General features: G+C 44.4%; 1 protein-coding gene across 5 annotated transcripts in view; it reads left to right on the top strand.

Moving 5' to 3' along the window:
- The window catches only part of LOC135908692 (uncharacterized), a 171749-nt gene that overhangs the window by 109076 nt on the left and 46266 nt on the right, over window positions 1-16407 (top strand). The window lies entirely within an intron of this gene.

The raw sequence follows: 16407 nt of genomic DNA on the forward strand, positions 1-16407 counted from the left end.
AAGGGTGCAGGATATGTCACCGAGTATCGCACTATTTTGCAACGGCAAATAGCAATGTATTCTGTCTGATACGAGTGATACGAGCTCAATCAGGATCAGGTTTCTCGATCGCGATTGGTTTCTTTGCTCAACCTACCGAAGATAGTCGTATTCACTATCCAAAAATGCGATACGATGGAGCTCGATCACGATCAAAAATGCAACATTTAATATGAGACTGGAGCTCAAATTTTTTTTCGTGAGGAACACATTTCAGTGTAAGGTATTGAACTCTCCTTTTCTGAGCCCAGGTATCTTAAGAAGGGGTACTCGACGAGGGACGTTAGCGAATCGAGCACTACTGTTGGGAAATCGCCTTCCAATAATTCATAGATTGCCGAAATCTGAATACTAGGAAACATGGAGATAACTTGCGTAAAGAAAAGTAAAATTTATTTCATTTGAGAAACCTATCTACGTACGTCCTAATGATGTGCCTGCAAATTACCTGGAAGTAACGTCCATCACAGTTCATGCCAGGATCAAGCGGATAAGAAAATCTCGGTGGGCTAAATACACCGCCCAATTTTTTTCGCACAAAGGGTACTCGTAAGGTATTCGTACAAAGAGTATTCGTAAGTAATGAAATATTCGAAAAATGAAAAAAGAAACGATGTGCTCTGTTGAATATTTTGATACAAGAGAATGTTAAACTTGGATTGGAAGTTTCCTATATGCACGTTTCATTACCATTCAAGCACATTCTTCTTGTGTATCGTGCAGAAGATGTGTCGAGAAAGCTTTTGGAATCCTGGTGACCCGGTGGAAGATCGTCGAAAGATCAATGGGGCAAAGCCCAGAAAATACTGAGCAGGTGGTGAAGGCACTGTGCGTGCTTCACAATTTCCTCATGGATGCGCGCACAGGAAGTGATGACTTTTATTGTGGGCCAGCTTATGCGGATTCAGTAAGCTCACTGGGTCAACGACAGAGTGGCCGGTGGCGGCAGTTACCTGCACAACCACCGATGCAGGTTCCCCGCACCAGAACACACAACTTCAGTCACATGGCACGATATGTGAGGGACATATACTTGCAGTACTTCAACAGCGCTGCGGGGCATGTTTCCTGTCAAGATGCCGTCGTCTAAAGTTGCAGTGCAGTAATGCTACCGCTGCGCCAATAGGTGGCCTCTTTCGCTGTTTCTTCTCTTTTGACAGATAGCTAGGGCAGTCTGCAAATATAATGGGCACCGCATATCTGGAGAGGGCTGCTTTCCGGGGTGTGCGAAGCAAAACATTACCATTGTAGACAGCCTCCGAGGTTTTGCTCACCAAATGAGGCTCGAAGTGTCGTTTGCAGAGATGGTCGGTAGATTACAGTATGGGATCCTTGTGCAGTGTGGTATTCCTCCACACCTGAAGGCACTCTTCTTTGGGCGCAGAGAACACCGAAAGTTTTTCGGCGCACAACTTGTACCCTGTCGTGCAACGCAGGGCGAACCACTTTGTCTCCATCGCTTCTATGGTTGCTCGCACCTCATATAAGTTCACAATTAAGGTCAAGGAAAATTTCAAGGATTGCGAATAGTTTCACAAAACAGGAACAAATACATTCTGATGTCAAACATGGCCTCGCGGTAGAGCAAACTGCAGTGGCGTCCAGCAGTATTACGCCCAATGGTATAAAGAAGACGAACTTGAGCAAATTTTCCACGTGGCCTCTCCGCTGCACCTTTGGGGCGATCTGGCACGTTCCTACACCGTGGTCAGGGGCTATGTGATGGCGGCAAAATTGTGTATGAAGTGTGTGAAGTAAGAGCACAGACCTATAAAACTGCACAATTCTTTCATGGACACTTGCTTAGGGAATTCGGCGATGGCCCGAAGTTTGGCTCGATCGGGCGGACTGTCACCCTTGTATACGATGTAACCTAAAATTGTCAGCCATCGAGCTGCAAATTTGCACTTGTTTAGGTTTAGTTGAAGGCCAGTGTTTGTTAAACACGTCAAAACACATCATACCTGTTCAAGGTTCAGGAAGAAAAATGATGTCTTCAAGATAGCACAAGCACGTGTGCCACTTCAAGCCGTGCAGAACTGTGCCGATTGTGCACTCAGAAGTGACGGGCGTATTAGATAGTTCAAAAGACATTACATTAAATTCGTATAAAGCCTGTTTCACATGATGCGACTGCAACGACGAAAATCGGTGCTGTCGCACGCGTCGCAATGCGATTTTTAGAGGGCTCATTTCACATGATTGCGATTTTAACAATGCGACTGGTGCGACGCCCAGGGTTGCTTAGTGCCAGGTTTCGTGGCACACGCTGCATAATTCATTTATTGTAGTGAATAAAACGTTTACACTATAATATTATTGACTTCTTTTGATTATAAGCAAATAATATGTACGTTTACTCATTTAAAAACGTTAGTTAAGATTTGTCTTGGGGTGCGCGACGGCGGTTTCTGTAGTTCAGTGCGACATCGCGCACGTAAACAGCTGTTCGTAGGTGGTTCAGCGGTGTGTGTTGCCTTATCTACCTTCTATGACCGTTTTGTTCTGCCTGTGCTACAACAATCTGCAAGATGACCTATCGACAAGTTCATATAGCTACCCTCACCGTATATGCAGTATTCGGAATTCGGCTGCCACGAAGTTGTCGTGTCAGCCCAACAAGATCCTCGCGCTACCCGTGCTCGGCGTCAGCGTCTAGAGAAATGATGCGTGTATATTGCCTGTCATTGCGCATATGTGGTGCCTGCTCCTAGCCATATTCTTACGCCAAACGCAACAAGAAGCACCAACCCGAACGCCCGCGTGTGCCCCTGAACGAAGCCTCAAACGATCTGTGTGATTACGACGTGGAATGAAAATTGTGTTGTGAAATTCAACCTTAGCGCTAGCCTGGTTCGTCCATCGCCGTGCTTGCGCTGCGAATATATATATGGGAGCCCCCTCTCAATATTTCTAAAGGCGCAAAAGCCGACGCATCAAATGTTTCGAGCAGTTACCGTCACTTTTGTAGAAACCTGTACGTTGTAACATAGCATTCTAAAAGACACGCTTCTCGTCCACTTTGTTGTCCCGTGTCTCGCGCTGGTAGTATACTCGGAACTTCTAACAAGAAGACCATATCAATACGCGCTATTCATAATGCAGGATCGTAGGCCCACGGCAGGCGCACTTGCCGTAGAATTTTTCAGCTTTCTGCTCAGCCTCGCACGCCTCTCACGGTTAGCCTGTTTTGTGGAAATAAATATTATTATATTATTAATGTTATTAGATATTATAGTTTCTTCACTGTAATTTATAGCAATCGTCCAGATTTCTTAAGCTAGTCATGCATTTAACCTATATTAGATCAACATTGTTACGACATGCTTATGGGAGTCATTTCAAACTAGATTGTTCAGCCAGAGAAAGTACAAATGCAAGCCTCAATGTTTATTCCAATTTGGTATTCCTATACATTATATTGTCAGAATTTTATGCCTGCTTGCATTTCCTGCAATTCAATGTTCAGAGCTGGAAAAACTGATTCCTTTTCTTGCTGTCGAATGGCTGCTTCAATGTCGATAGCAAGCTATAATTATTCATTTCGAAAGTGTTAAGCAATGACTATACGTCTAAGCTTATCGTGCGTATTTGTTCCACGAACACTTTTAAGTTTTCTCTCTCCCTCTCATTGACAACCATGGAATGAAACCGTTCACTTTCATATGTATCAGAATGCAAACATTCTGAAATTTGTCCTGAACATTTGTCTGCGTCCTATAGTGTGTATGTTTGTATTAAGTTCTGGGGTTACAATCGCAGTGATCTACACATATTGTTATATTGCAAGAAACAAATTTATTTCACTTTGTTTTCAAATCTACAATGTGGCCATGCAGTAACGACTGCATTAATAAGCAAAAAAGAAAACTGCAGATTCAGTGTACGTGTTGGAATCTATGCGAAGTGAAGTTTTTGTCAAGTGGTCAATTAAATGCTGTTAAAGTAACTGCGATATATACCATTTGTCTTATTTTCAACAATCCAACTTGTCATCTTTTGCAAGGTTTGCTTATGCACCGCATAGGTCACAACCTTAATGTCATGTAATCTTTATGCATTACACTGTTCACAAACCATACCGAAACGCAAACGGCAGTTAATGTAGATGCACGCTGCGAGACATCAACACAGTGACGTTTGTTGAGCAAGGAATGGTGCGAGGTGTATGCAGATGAATGAATGACGTGCTTATGTACTTATTTATTTATATACCTCGCAGGCTGCAAGGTTGGAGTATTATGCAAGGGGGAATAAAAAAGTTGTTACAAAAGGAAGAAGGGCACAACATTAAGAAAAAAAACAGCAAAAAAAAGCAGTACCACTACATTGCACCAACTAGCCCAACGTGTTTTACTGGCATATTATACAATACTTAACAAACAATAACAGAAAAAGTTAGTGCCCATGCACCCTGTACAGACGGTAAACCAGCGAAGCTGAAATGTGCAGCCCCGGTTTTTATCACTGGGTTAATTCCAATGGCTTATTAAACTCTTTCTATATTATTGGTTATGTCTGTGTTTCTTAATGAGGTTATGCACATGTTTGGCTTGGGTTTATGGTATGAGGAACTTTATTTGGTCCTGAAGGTCAACCATAGGTTGACGCGGGCCGCTCCCACGTTGGGACTGTCAGGCCGAGCCCTTCAGCCACATCGCGGGCCTTCTGGACTGCCCGTAATTGGTCAGAGAGTGATTCGCTATGTAGCATTTGCCGCCACCATTCTTCTTCCTTGTCACAGTCTGTGAAGACCGCGGGGCATTGCCAAAGCATGTGGTCAAGAGTAATGATGCCATTGCACTTATTACAGTTGATTTGAGTTTCCCTCTCAGGATAGATCCTGTTAATAAAATATGGACTTGGGTATGTTCTAGTCTGTAGCAAACGTAATGTGACCGCTTGGGCTCTGCAAAGCTTACCGTGTGGCAATGGGTACTCCCTTCTGCTTAAATAATAATGCTTCGTGATTTCGTTATATGTTAATAATCGATCCCTGTGTTCCCCGGGTGAAGTGTAAGTTGCTCGGTCTTGAAGAGCACGGCTAGAAAGTCCTCGTGCTGCTTCATTTGCCACCTCATTGAGGTTTCTCCGAGCTCCGTCCACTACCCCCAGATGTGCAGGAAACCAGCGGATTTCAATCCTCTCACTGTTGACCTTCTCTAGTAATTTTGTTGCTATCCGTGTCACATATCCGTTGGTAAAGTTGCGTATGGCTGTTCTAGAGTCGCTGTAAATATGTGTCCACCGATTAGCCCGAATGGCTAAGGCGATTGCTACTTGTTCTGCTACTGTGGGGTCCTTGGTATAGACGGTGATGGCATCCCGTATGTTACCTTGAGTGTCTACAACAACGGAGGTATACGCATCCTTATTTTTAACCCAGGCAGCGTCAACGAACACCGCCTGCTGCTTATGTTGATCTATGTCTTGAAGGAGTGCCTTCGCCCTTGCCTTTCGTCTCTCGAGGTTATGTGTCGGGTGCATGTTCCTAGGGAACGGGGTCGTCTTTATTGTTTCTTGTAGTCCCGCTTGCAATTGTGTTAGTAATTCTCCTTCGTTGGTGTGGTTGTTAATTTCTACGCCAATTTCTTCAAGTAGCGCCCTCCCAGGTCGTGTCCCCATTAGTCTCTCCTGGTGGGCCACCTGCTGAGCCTCAGCTATCTCTTCTAGTGTGTTATGCAGCCCTAGGCGCAATAAGCTATCATTAGCCGTGCTGATGGGAAGTCCTAGTGCAGTCTTTATAAGTCGTCTGATTAAAGCGTTTAGCTTGTTCTTGTCAGCCTGTGTCCACTGTAGCATGCCAGCCACGTACGAGAAGTGGCAAAAGGCGAATGCATGTACCAATCTTATGGCACTGTGTTCTCCTAGCCCCTTATGCCTGTTGGTAACTCTACGCAGAAGCCTAATGACTTCTTCTGACTTGTTAGAGATGTGTTGTATCTCACATTGTTTATTTGGAATGCCGCACATTGCACTTTGCAAGATCACCATCTTCGAAAGTGCAATGAGCAGCGGTTCATTGTGTTAATCCAGGTGGTCCGTCGAAGTCTTTCTGAATTATGTTACGCATTTGTGTTTTGTAATGCGTTAATCATAATGTTTATGACTCAGTTATGCACTGTAGTTACCAAGTGACACACCGGGGCTGCACATTTCATTTAATTAAATACAGGGACACATTTTTGAACCTATAGGGAAGTCTGAGAGAGACTTCTGCACGCGCGCTCTGCTGCTAGAGAGAAATGACATCACTATCGGTGTAGCCATTGGCCCGCCACACCTTTGCTGCAAGATAATTATGACATCATGATCTTGTCTTAACCCCGTCCCACTCTGTGTCCCTTCCTTCGAATAATGCGTAGATAAATGTTTATGTGTTAAATGCATAAGCAATTTCTATGTCTACCCAACAAGAAATGTCTCCGTCCCTCGTGTAAGACGAACAATGGCTCACAACCCCCGAAACAATGGCTCATACCCCTACGCTAGGGTTCTTGTGATCGGACCATGAGTGTTTAGCCTAGGCATATACAGCTTCACTCTAAAAAGAATGAACACCTTTCTGCTAGATACCAAGATAATCTCATGAGGTGTTCTAACAAATGAAAGTTTATTGACCATGCCGAGTAAATGCTGGTCGACAAGCAATAAATCGAATTTACACAAAAAGCAGAAGCAAGATCTGATGCGTGTCCATACAGATCCCAACAGGAAACGCATCCATCTCTGAAAGTGTAACAGCGGCCATGCTGACACAAGATTCTCCCAGTGTATTTGCATCTACAGCATCCATAATTTCTCTAGGCAGCCGATCTCCACAGAATGCTAGCTTCTTCCTCTACAATGCACTCTCCACATCTGAGCGTGCATCGTAGAGGAAGAAGCTAGCATTCTGTGCAGATCGGCTGCCTAGAGAAATTACGGAAGCTGTAGATCTAAAAATGCTGGGTTAATCTTGACATCATGGCCCCCGCTAAAAATGGATGCATTTCCCGTCAGGAAATGCACATGAATTTTTGCTTCTCCTTTTTGTGTATGTTCAGTCTATTGCTTGTCAGCGAGCATTTACTCGGTGTGTACATTAAACTTTTGATTGTTAGATCATCACGGTTTTCTTGTTTGTCCTATGTGTTCTTTGGTGCCATTTGCAGCCAGGCTATTCGTTTTTTTTTAGACTGCAGCAAGTCACTTTAATAGCCCTCATGATACCTTATAAAATCTTTTATTTGGCCAATGTAGCAAGAATTTACAGTGTGAAGCAGTAAGAACAGGGTATGCTAACTTCTAATTAAAAGGTTTATTGTGAAAGTGCAGTGATCTATAAAGGTTACCACAAAGTAGTGCAGCAATAAAACCTGATAAAGACTAGTGCTTGATGAAACCAAACATAAAAGCAGGAAAGGGGGAAAATACGTATAGATATACAAGTCCAGGGAAAAAAAACAGTGATGACCAAGTGTGCAAGTGGCTACCTTCCAGGAAACTCATTTTTTCCCCAATGGCATGGAACTGGAAGAATGTGCTTGCATTGCATAAGCAAACTGTCAGTCTGTCTATTGGAATAACAACAGTGTTTCTTGAAAGGTGCTGGCATGCAGGATTGGCAATTGTAATTATTTTTTCCTGCACTTGGAATTTTTCTCTATTTTCTTTCTGTAGCATATTTATTTATGTTTGGCTGCATCAAGCACCAATTTTTATCTATCCTTCAATGATGTCTTTCTTTTTCTGGGGAAAATTCGGGGAAGGCAGGAGATGGAAATTCAAGACGATGAGCAACATGATAACAAGGTGAAAGTAGGAGCCAACGTTTCCACACGTGGACTTTGAAGAAGACAAGTCCACTTGTCGAAACGTTGGCTCCTGCTTTCACCTTGTTCTCGTTTTGCTCATCGCCCTTTTACAACTCGCCACATTTTTACAAATGAACCTCAGTTGAAAGTTAGTCCTCATCCATATCTAGTGTCATCCTGTTGATACAGCTCCATGCTATGCACTCTTGCAACATTTGTGTGTGTATGTGTGCACACGTGTGGATTTGGATGCGAGATCGGGCCCTTGGGCAGAGGTATCATTCTTCTCCTGTGCAGCCTTATGAATTCATTAACTATACTGCAACAGAAATGCAATGGACAGGAACGAAGTGAACACACAGAGCGCTTCGTTCTTGTGTGTTGTCTATCTGTTGCACTTTAGTTAATAATGAATACACACAAACTCATCTAGTTTTCAGTTATTATGTCAGGCTTATAAGCCCGCTTGTGTCCTGGAATAACTGCATGGCTATGTATCCTGTAATTTAATTTCTGGCCATGTGCTCGCAAGTCGCGTGTTAATCTCTTGATTTTCCTGACAATCTTGTGTGATGTGCAGGCCCAGACAGTTTCTGGTGAATCCATGCAGAGTGTTGTGCAGGGTGTAATCTGCATTACAAGTGCTGCTTTGATTGCTTTCCGTTCAGCTTTTCTAGGTGTAGGATGACCTAAAATGGTACTCACTTATATGGGGTTTAGTTTTATGTAGTGTCATACTACTGTTACACTGCTATTGCCAGATCAGTGTACTATATGTGCCTTATGTTTGCTTGCATCTTCGTGATTAGCAACCTCCTGTGTTTGTTTGGCAGCTGCATATAATCTCCTGGCCTAATTGTTTGTCCCCATATTTCACGGTATGGGCCTGTTGTGTTTCAACTTCACGTACTCCCGAGGTTGCCTTTCTGAAGGGAGGGGTGTTTGCATCTCATATGCTAACTGGCATAGTATCTTGGGACGAGGTTCTGAGCTCTTGAGACAAAGAATTTGTGCTGCAGGCTGCAACTCTACTCTGTCTAGGTGCTTGTTCGTTAGCTCTTTCTCATAGAGGTCTTGAAGCATGGTACAGTTGGAAAGACCTGTTATTACTACCCGATGCCTGTATTCGATGAGTTGTCTTTTTTGTGTGCTGTTGGTAATTCATACCGTACCATACCTTGGACACAAGCACAGCATCTGCGATTTTCTATAGTATCCGCTCGCCCACCCCCGTTATTTCGAGATTATTCTTTTCACCAGGTGTGGAAGTTGCGTCCAGGCATTGCATAATTGTTTCACCCACATGCTGGCTCTGCCGTCATGGGCTTACACTAGCTGAGGATTTGTGGATGTTGACTTGCGGGCATATTTGTCCAGCTATGTGGATCACTATGTGCAATCTGGGGTAGTTCTTGATTCTAGTCTTTCTTTTTTTCTGACATCGATATGAGCTGACTTATCAGAAAGCGAGAGGCCAGACTAGCCAAGAAAGTCTGCAGTGTTGTCGAGGGCTTGTTGCATCATTTTTGATTTCTGTATAAGATAGCTTTCCCACAGACTGTAATACACCATAGGCTGTAGTGTTTCTTGTAGTATGCCCGTGTTGTTGGTGTGTGTGGGCTAAACGTACCTCCAACTCTCACCTGGAATTTTCTGTCTTTCAGAAAGTTAGTTTAAGTGTTCTACCAGAAATGTTTTTGCACATCGTTCCTCTTATTAGAGCAGCATGAGGCACTGCTGTTAACCCTTTAATGACGAGACATATAAATACCGAGAAAACATGTTTATTGTTCTATCTAAATATGCAAAACACGTCAAGAGTAAGCATAATCAACAAAAAGAAAAAATATTTTGCAGAAATTTTTCAGCAATAGAGGGAAAACCCCAGGCAGGAAACTGGAAGTGGGCTTCACCCCATTGAAGCCACCTAGCTTTATTTTCGATTTGTATAGACAGCTCTTATCATATGTGAACCAGAGGTGCCCATTTCATTTGCTTTACATCAGATGTGCGACACCAATGCAGTTGCATACGTTGCATTGGCCTGTCTCCTCTGAACTTGCTTGCACAAGACAGTGAGTCACGTGCCAAACTTCTTCTTCCTCGTCCAGTGTTCCTGCTCTAAACCAACAAATTGACAACCAACAACGCTTGCTGCTTGTCATTCAGTGTTGGCCGAAGACATTTAGCTAGAAACTTCGTACTCGATACTTAAACTCGACAAGAAAAAAATTCTTTTTTGGTGTGTTGCCTGTAGGCAACACTCGTCAATAAAGGGTTAAAAGCCTCTTCACTCTGTTCATTTTTTCATAAGCGGTATTACACAATGTCCTGCAATAAAGTTTCTGCTGCTTATGGCCCACTCATATCTGCCAGAAGGGACAACTCTTGAAAAAGGTTTTCTTTGTGCTATGTGTGCGACGTAGTATGAGCATTCATGCCTTGACATTTATACATCTGTATAACCAGCTTCTTGACAGAGTACTTGCTATACCTGATCATGCTTACTTGTGCAGTGCTGTTGAACAATACATATTGATGCAATGAATATTTACACACTTGAATTATCACGAAAGATGGTTGTTTTACAATTCTGCGCTTTGCTTTCTATTGGTGTTAGATTTTGCATAAGCATGCCCCCCGTGCAATAGCATTTTGAAGTGTAAGGGTTCAATAAAAGGTGATGAACTAAATCTAAGTGCAAGAGCTTTTTTTCGCACCTATGACTCCCATCGAAATGCGACTTCCATGGCTGGCAAATCAATCCCTCGCCTTGTGTTAGCAGCAGAATGCTATAGCCACAGTGGCAGGTGAACAAATTGAAGAACAATATTTCTGTCTATAATTTTTTTTCTTGCCTGTATGTAAGTAAAGTTTGGAATAAGTTTGTCATTGCAAAAAAGCCCAGTTTGTGTTCTTTTATTGAATAAACCACATATTGTGTATAGTTGAAATGCAGAAATTTGTTCTAGAATCCTCAGGTGATATATGTTCTTGCAAGTAGCATGGTATTTCATTACTTACAAAGATAGTAATCGCAGCGGATATCGTTATATGGGTTTACACACTAATATATGTGATCACAAACTTATTAGAAACTTACTAGAAACATGTAAGGCATGAATGTTTCTGCACACTTGATCAGCTGTGAACGTGCAAGAACTGCTTGTACTGGCTGACTTCACTGCACAGTTTAGATTTACTTTTCTTCAGCGTGTCGTTTTATACTGTTTTATCCACACAAGAACAGGGCGTTTGCCTGCTTTTCGCATTGTTGCACGAGTTCTACATAATTGTGCAGGAGGGTACGTTGTCACTGTATTTACTTAATCTACTAGCTGTGCAGTTAGTTACCTTGCAGAGCAAGTGTTCATACAGATGCAGTAAGGATACAAAGTCCGCAACATAGTCAATGTTTATTGGTTTCTGTGCAAGAAAAAAAAAATTCTCCAGCGAAGAGGTGCAACCAAACGTGCATGTAATATTTTATTCAAGCCACGGATTTAATGCTATCGTAGCAAATTCATTACGATAGCCTACACTTTTGCTCTGTCAGATTTAATAAGAGGCAAGATAAGCTTTCAAGATGCATCGGGAAATTCGTGCTTGAAAACCGACAAGAAAATGCAACTGAACGGTACCGCGTTCAGCGCAACGTTGAAACTTCGGGTACTTTGCTGTCTTGTCATTTGCCCTTGACGAGGTTGAAATAATTCAAGCTGCTCCGTAAGCGCGATTTTTGCATGCTACTCAAAACATTGTAGCGACCTCGTCGTCTGCTGGGGCTTGAACACCTCCTAGCACTGACAACTCGCAAAGGCGTACGAAGCAAACGTGAAAATGCACTTCATTTGCTGTGCAGAGTGTCAACAAACGCATAGAAATCGGAGAATGCAATCTGCGGTACAAGTTTTTTATTCTCCCTTCGCGTACGTACCGAATTCGACGATCCACGTCTCCGCGTATTGCACTTGTCGATCGAGACGCCATTTTCCAAAACAAACCAGCGAAATAGCTCCTTTGGCAGCTCTCCGCGCAATTTCGACGGAAAATCGCAGCGATCGGTGCGACGGTGCGACTGTGCGACCAACCGGTTGGTCGCAGCCGAAAATCGGGGGGTCGGCACTGCGACTGCGATTTTCATCGCAAACGACGGAAATCGCACTTCCGGTGCGACGGAAATCGCATCATATGAAACAGGCATAAGCCGTCCGGTGTGAAAACATCTGTCTTCAGGCGATCGGCGTCCGTCATCGGTACTTGCCAATACCTTGAGCGCAAATAGAGAGATGAAAAGAATTCTGCACCTTGTAGACTGTCAATCATGTCGTCTACGGGCCGGAGAGGGTGGACGTCCTTGCAAGTGATCTTGTTGAGCTGCCGGTAGTCCACAGAGAACCGCACAGAACCTTCTTTCTTCGTAACAAGGACGACGCAGACGGCCATCAACTCTTACATCATATTACCTCGCGGCGAAGCATGTCATCGACTTGTTCATTGATTACACGGCGTTCTGCTGGAAATGCACGATACGGACGTTGCCGCAATGGTAGTTTTTTGAGCCAGTGTTGATGCAATGTGCAACAGTTGACGTCCGGCTCGGGGAAGATTACCCAACATTGAAAGAACTAAATTGTTCTAAGAGGCACGAAAGCTATGACTGCTGTACCGGTGTAAGGCCATCGAAAATACAAGGACCGAACACACTACTGGGCGATATGCCACAAGTAGACACAGCGCTGAGCGCAGTGTAACTAGCACAGTAATTGTCATCGGGCATCTTCATAACTTGCACATCGTCGAGCACTTCTACATTGGTAAGACATTCCCTACGGAGCCCCATCACATGGTGTGGGAACGGGTTGCAAATGAAAACGGTGCCGTAGTCCTATTTGATGGCCACTGCCGCAAAACATAGAAGCAGACCGTTCCGAGTCGGAAAGCGGTGAGGTGGAGACAGTAGTGCAACAGCATCTGAGATTCTGCTGCAGTACATGGGCACGCCCGTCGACACATTCGGGGTAACGTGGGTGTCGGCTTAACAAGTAGTTTCCTCGAAAGCGAAGATTCGTCAGTGAGCGGTAAATCTAAGAGGGGCGAAAGTTCTATTTTGGCCTGTGCACAATGCTGTTGGGTAACGACATTGTGGCGTGAGAGCAAATCCCAGCCGAGGATAATGTAATGAGAGCACGGGGAAAGGATGATGAATGCTATGGCATATTGAACATCGTAAATGACATCACAAGCAGTGCAAGCCGCTAAGGAGTGAATATGCTGAGCACTAGCTTTGCAGAGTTACAAACTAGAAAGGGGCATCGTGACTTTCAGAAGTAGGCGACAAAGCTTAGTGTCCATAGCACATACGACGGCTCCTGTCTCCACAAGTGCAGATGCGCGAGTGCAAATACCGTCAACAAACACTTCGACTACGTTCGGGAGACTGCATTGAGCACTTTCACATTTCGACGGTGTTCCAGCCCTTGCCTCTAGGACTGCAACAATCAGTTGTCCTCGTCCCAAGGTAGGGGGTGAGGTTTCATTGGCGACCGTGAGCAACGATGAGGAGACAGTGAACGGCGAGTAGCTGGCATCGGGCGCAGGGTCGGCGACATAGTCGACGGCCCTGCGCCCGATGTCGTCAAGACAGCGCTTGTGTCCCATCCTTCATACTTTCTGGTTACATGTGTTTGCGCTGTACCAATTTTTATGTCAAATATGCACCAACTCGCCCAGAAAGAAGTTTTAAATATAGTCGATGGGTGGTCGTAATATAAACGGTTGGCTGGCTTCTCACTGGTGGTGCGGCGCTAGGGGCTGCACAATTACGAAAGCGTGCAAAATGACTGACGTACCCACACGCAAAAAATATTAGTTGTCGGGAGTACACCACCGGTTTGCTGGGGCAGTTCCGATCCATGTCAGAGGACGTATTGTACGAGGCAGCTGCTCATATGACGGCATGGCGGGCTGCAGTCGGGGACCAAGCCACGACGTCGGCATAATGGAGAGGCATACATAGAGAGAGAGGTTGGGTCCTCGCGATGACTTCAGCTTAGCCGAGTGGTGCACTCACCGGGACCTGTTGGGGCGTCGGAACAACTTCGGTGTAACTCACTGGCGCAGCCGAAGGAAGATGTTGGCGCTGGTCTGGCAACACCTTGGCAATTTCTTGCTCGATTGCGTGACGGAGCGCAGGCACAACATTTTAGGTAAGCTGTTTTATGTTCAGAGGCTGAGCGCAGGTCATCAAGGAGAGCTGGCGTGCAACTTCCTCATGAATACTTTTATTTCTGCTACCAAAGCTGATTGGTCGGAGATGGTAGCTGAACCAGCAATGTGTTCATTGCACGATGAAGTGCAACGTGTCAACGAGCGCTGCCTGAGGAGCTCCTCGTACCTTTGGCATAGAGTGACGATGCTAGTCACGGACTGAGGATTCTTTGCAAGTAGAATGTTGAAAGCATCGTCCTCTATCCCTTTCATGACACTTCGGATTTTGTCGGACTCCAACAACACTGCAGTGACCCTCTTACGTAAGTCCAGGACATCTACAATATAGCTGATAAATGATTCAACCGGCTGCTGTGCACGGTCTCGCAAACGTGATTTTGCATGCAGTTTGCGCACAGCAGGGCGGCCAAACACAGCCACTACAGACGTTTTGAACGAGGACCACATTGGAAAATTGGTCTCATGGTTGTACCAGAGACTGGCCGCAACCGAGATAGAAGAGCACATTGCTCAGTTTGGCGGGATTGTCCGATTTGGGTTGAGCACTTACTGTCTCATATGAGGTCAGCCAGTTCTCCACGCCAGTGTATTTTGTGCTACTGAAAATGGCAAGGTCCCTGTGCTGAGGCACACCAGAGCACATGACTGACTGAGGAGGCGCTAACTGGGAGGCGTCTTCTGGCATGGTTGAGCGTAGGGTACGGAATTGAAGTTCCAGGATTGATGTTGTAAGCCAAAGTCCTCGCCACCACTTGTAAAGGTGTTTATCACCAGTGTTTGAATCGACCGTCAAAGGTGTCAGTGGTGGTGGTGGTGGTGGTAAATTTTATTGAAAGGGGGAAGGGTAAAGGGGGACGGGTAAAGGGGGACGTGGCTTAGGGATCGGGCTCAAGTAAGGCCCTGGGCCTGCTTGGCCTTCTCCGTCCAGTCCACTAGCTCAAGCTGTCGGTCGACGTCCCCGGAACTAAGCCAGGCTGTCCAGTCAGTCTCGCTGCTGACGGGGGTCAGCGGTGTTCCCCGAGAACAGCGCTGGAAATTGACCCACTAGAAAGTGCTGGGGAGGATGGCCCATTATAGCATTCATCTTTACTACACACTATAGATTAGGTGTTTGATTTAAAATTTGACAGCGCTTTCTTTAGATAAAAAACGGAGTTACGATACATGGAGAGCCAAAATATAGATGGTACCAACTGCATGTTTAAAACTCGGGAATGCAACTCTTGTGCTACATGTTGCCGTGTCTTCTAAATCATGGATTCTAATAATTTCAATTTCTGTTTTTGCGCTTCAAGGAAGTTTCACGTGAAATTAACGCGAGAGCATAATTTGATATTATACATGCAGTCTGCATTGTGCCGTTGTATTTGCTACCTTGCTTAACGATGTGATCTCTGATGTGATTATTTTGATGCAATTTCTAATAAAGCGGTGTTGCGGTAAACCCTTGTGACGGGTCGTCAAGCTGCCAAATGGCAACTTTTATTCACAACTCCTATATCTGTCAAATAGCTGAAATAAATGCATTGATTGATGATTTTTGTGCTTCAGGCAAGTTTTACGTGAAATTACCGCTACAGCATAATTTGATATTATACATGCTGTCGGCATTGTGTCATTGTATTTGCTGCCTTGTTTAATGATGCGATCTCTGATGTGATTATTTTGATGCAATTTCTAATAAAGCGGTGTTGCGGTAAACCCTTGTGAGGGGGCATCGGGCTCGTCAAGCTGCTATTTGACAGACATAGGAGCGGTGAATAAAAGCTGCAGCTTTTATTCACCGCTCCTATGTCTGTCAAATAGTTGAAATAAATGCATTGATTGATGAATGGAAGGGACTAGGGCTGTGATTATTTAAATGCGTAAAATTGTAAATACTACAAGCGCAGCAGCCTGTCATGCTTCGCTAGCGAATGAAAGCATTCAATGAAATCTGACAAAAAGCGTCAAATGATCACGCAACAAGTTGGCCCGCAGTGACCTAAACCAGTGTAAGGTTTTCGAATGTTGCCTCTCTTCTCAGTTGTATTGCACCATTGAGAAATGCAAAAACAAAACTAAGGTGAGTCTGCAGGTTGCAAATATAGGAAAGGCACTTTCCGGTCTCATCAAACTGAATGATGTGATAGCACCTGGCATAGTAAACATTTGAAATGCCTATAAGGCGCTCTGCGTACATATCAGCCATGTGCGGTTTTCTTTCGCAGTTAATTTTTTAGTGTCCTTTACCTGACGATTTAGTGCGCAAAGCTGCTTTCCTGAACTATCCCACACTTCTTCTTTGGAAAGTCATTGATAGGAAAGTTGCTCATGCTTTTCTGTGTGAAAATGCAAGTCG

This window comes from Dermacentor albipictus, chromosome 3 (genome assembly GCF_038994185.2).
Source record: "Dermacentor albipictus isolate Rhodes 1998 colony chromosome 3, USDA_Dalb.pri_finalv2, whole genome shotgun sequence".
Lineage (NCBI taxonomy): Eukaryota > Metazoa > Arthropoda > Arachnida > Ixodida > Ixodidae > Dermacentor > Dermacentor albipictus.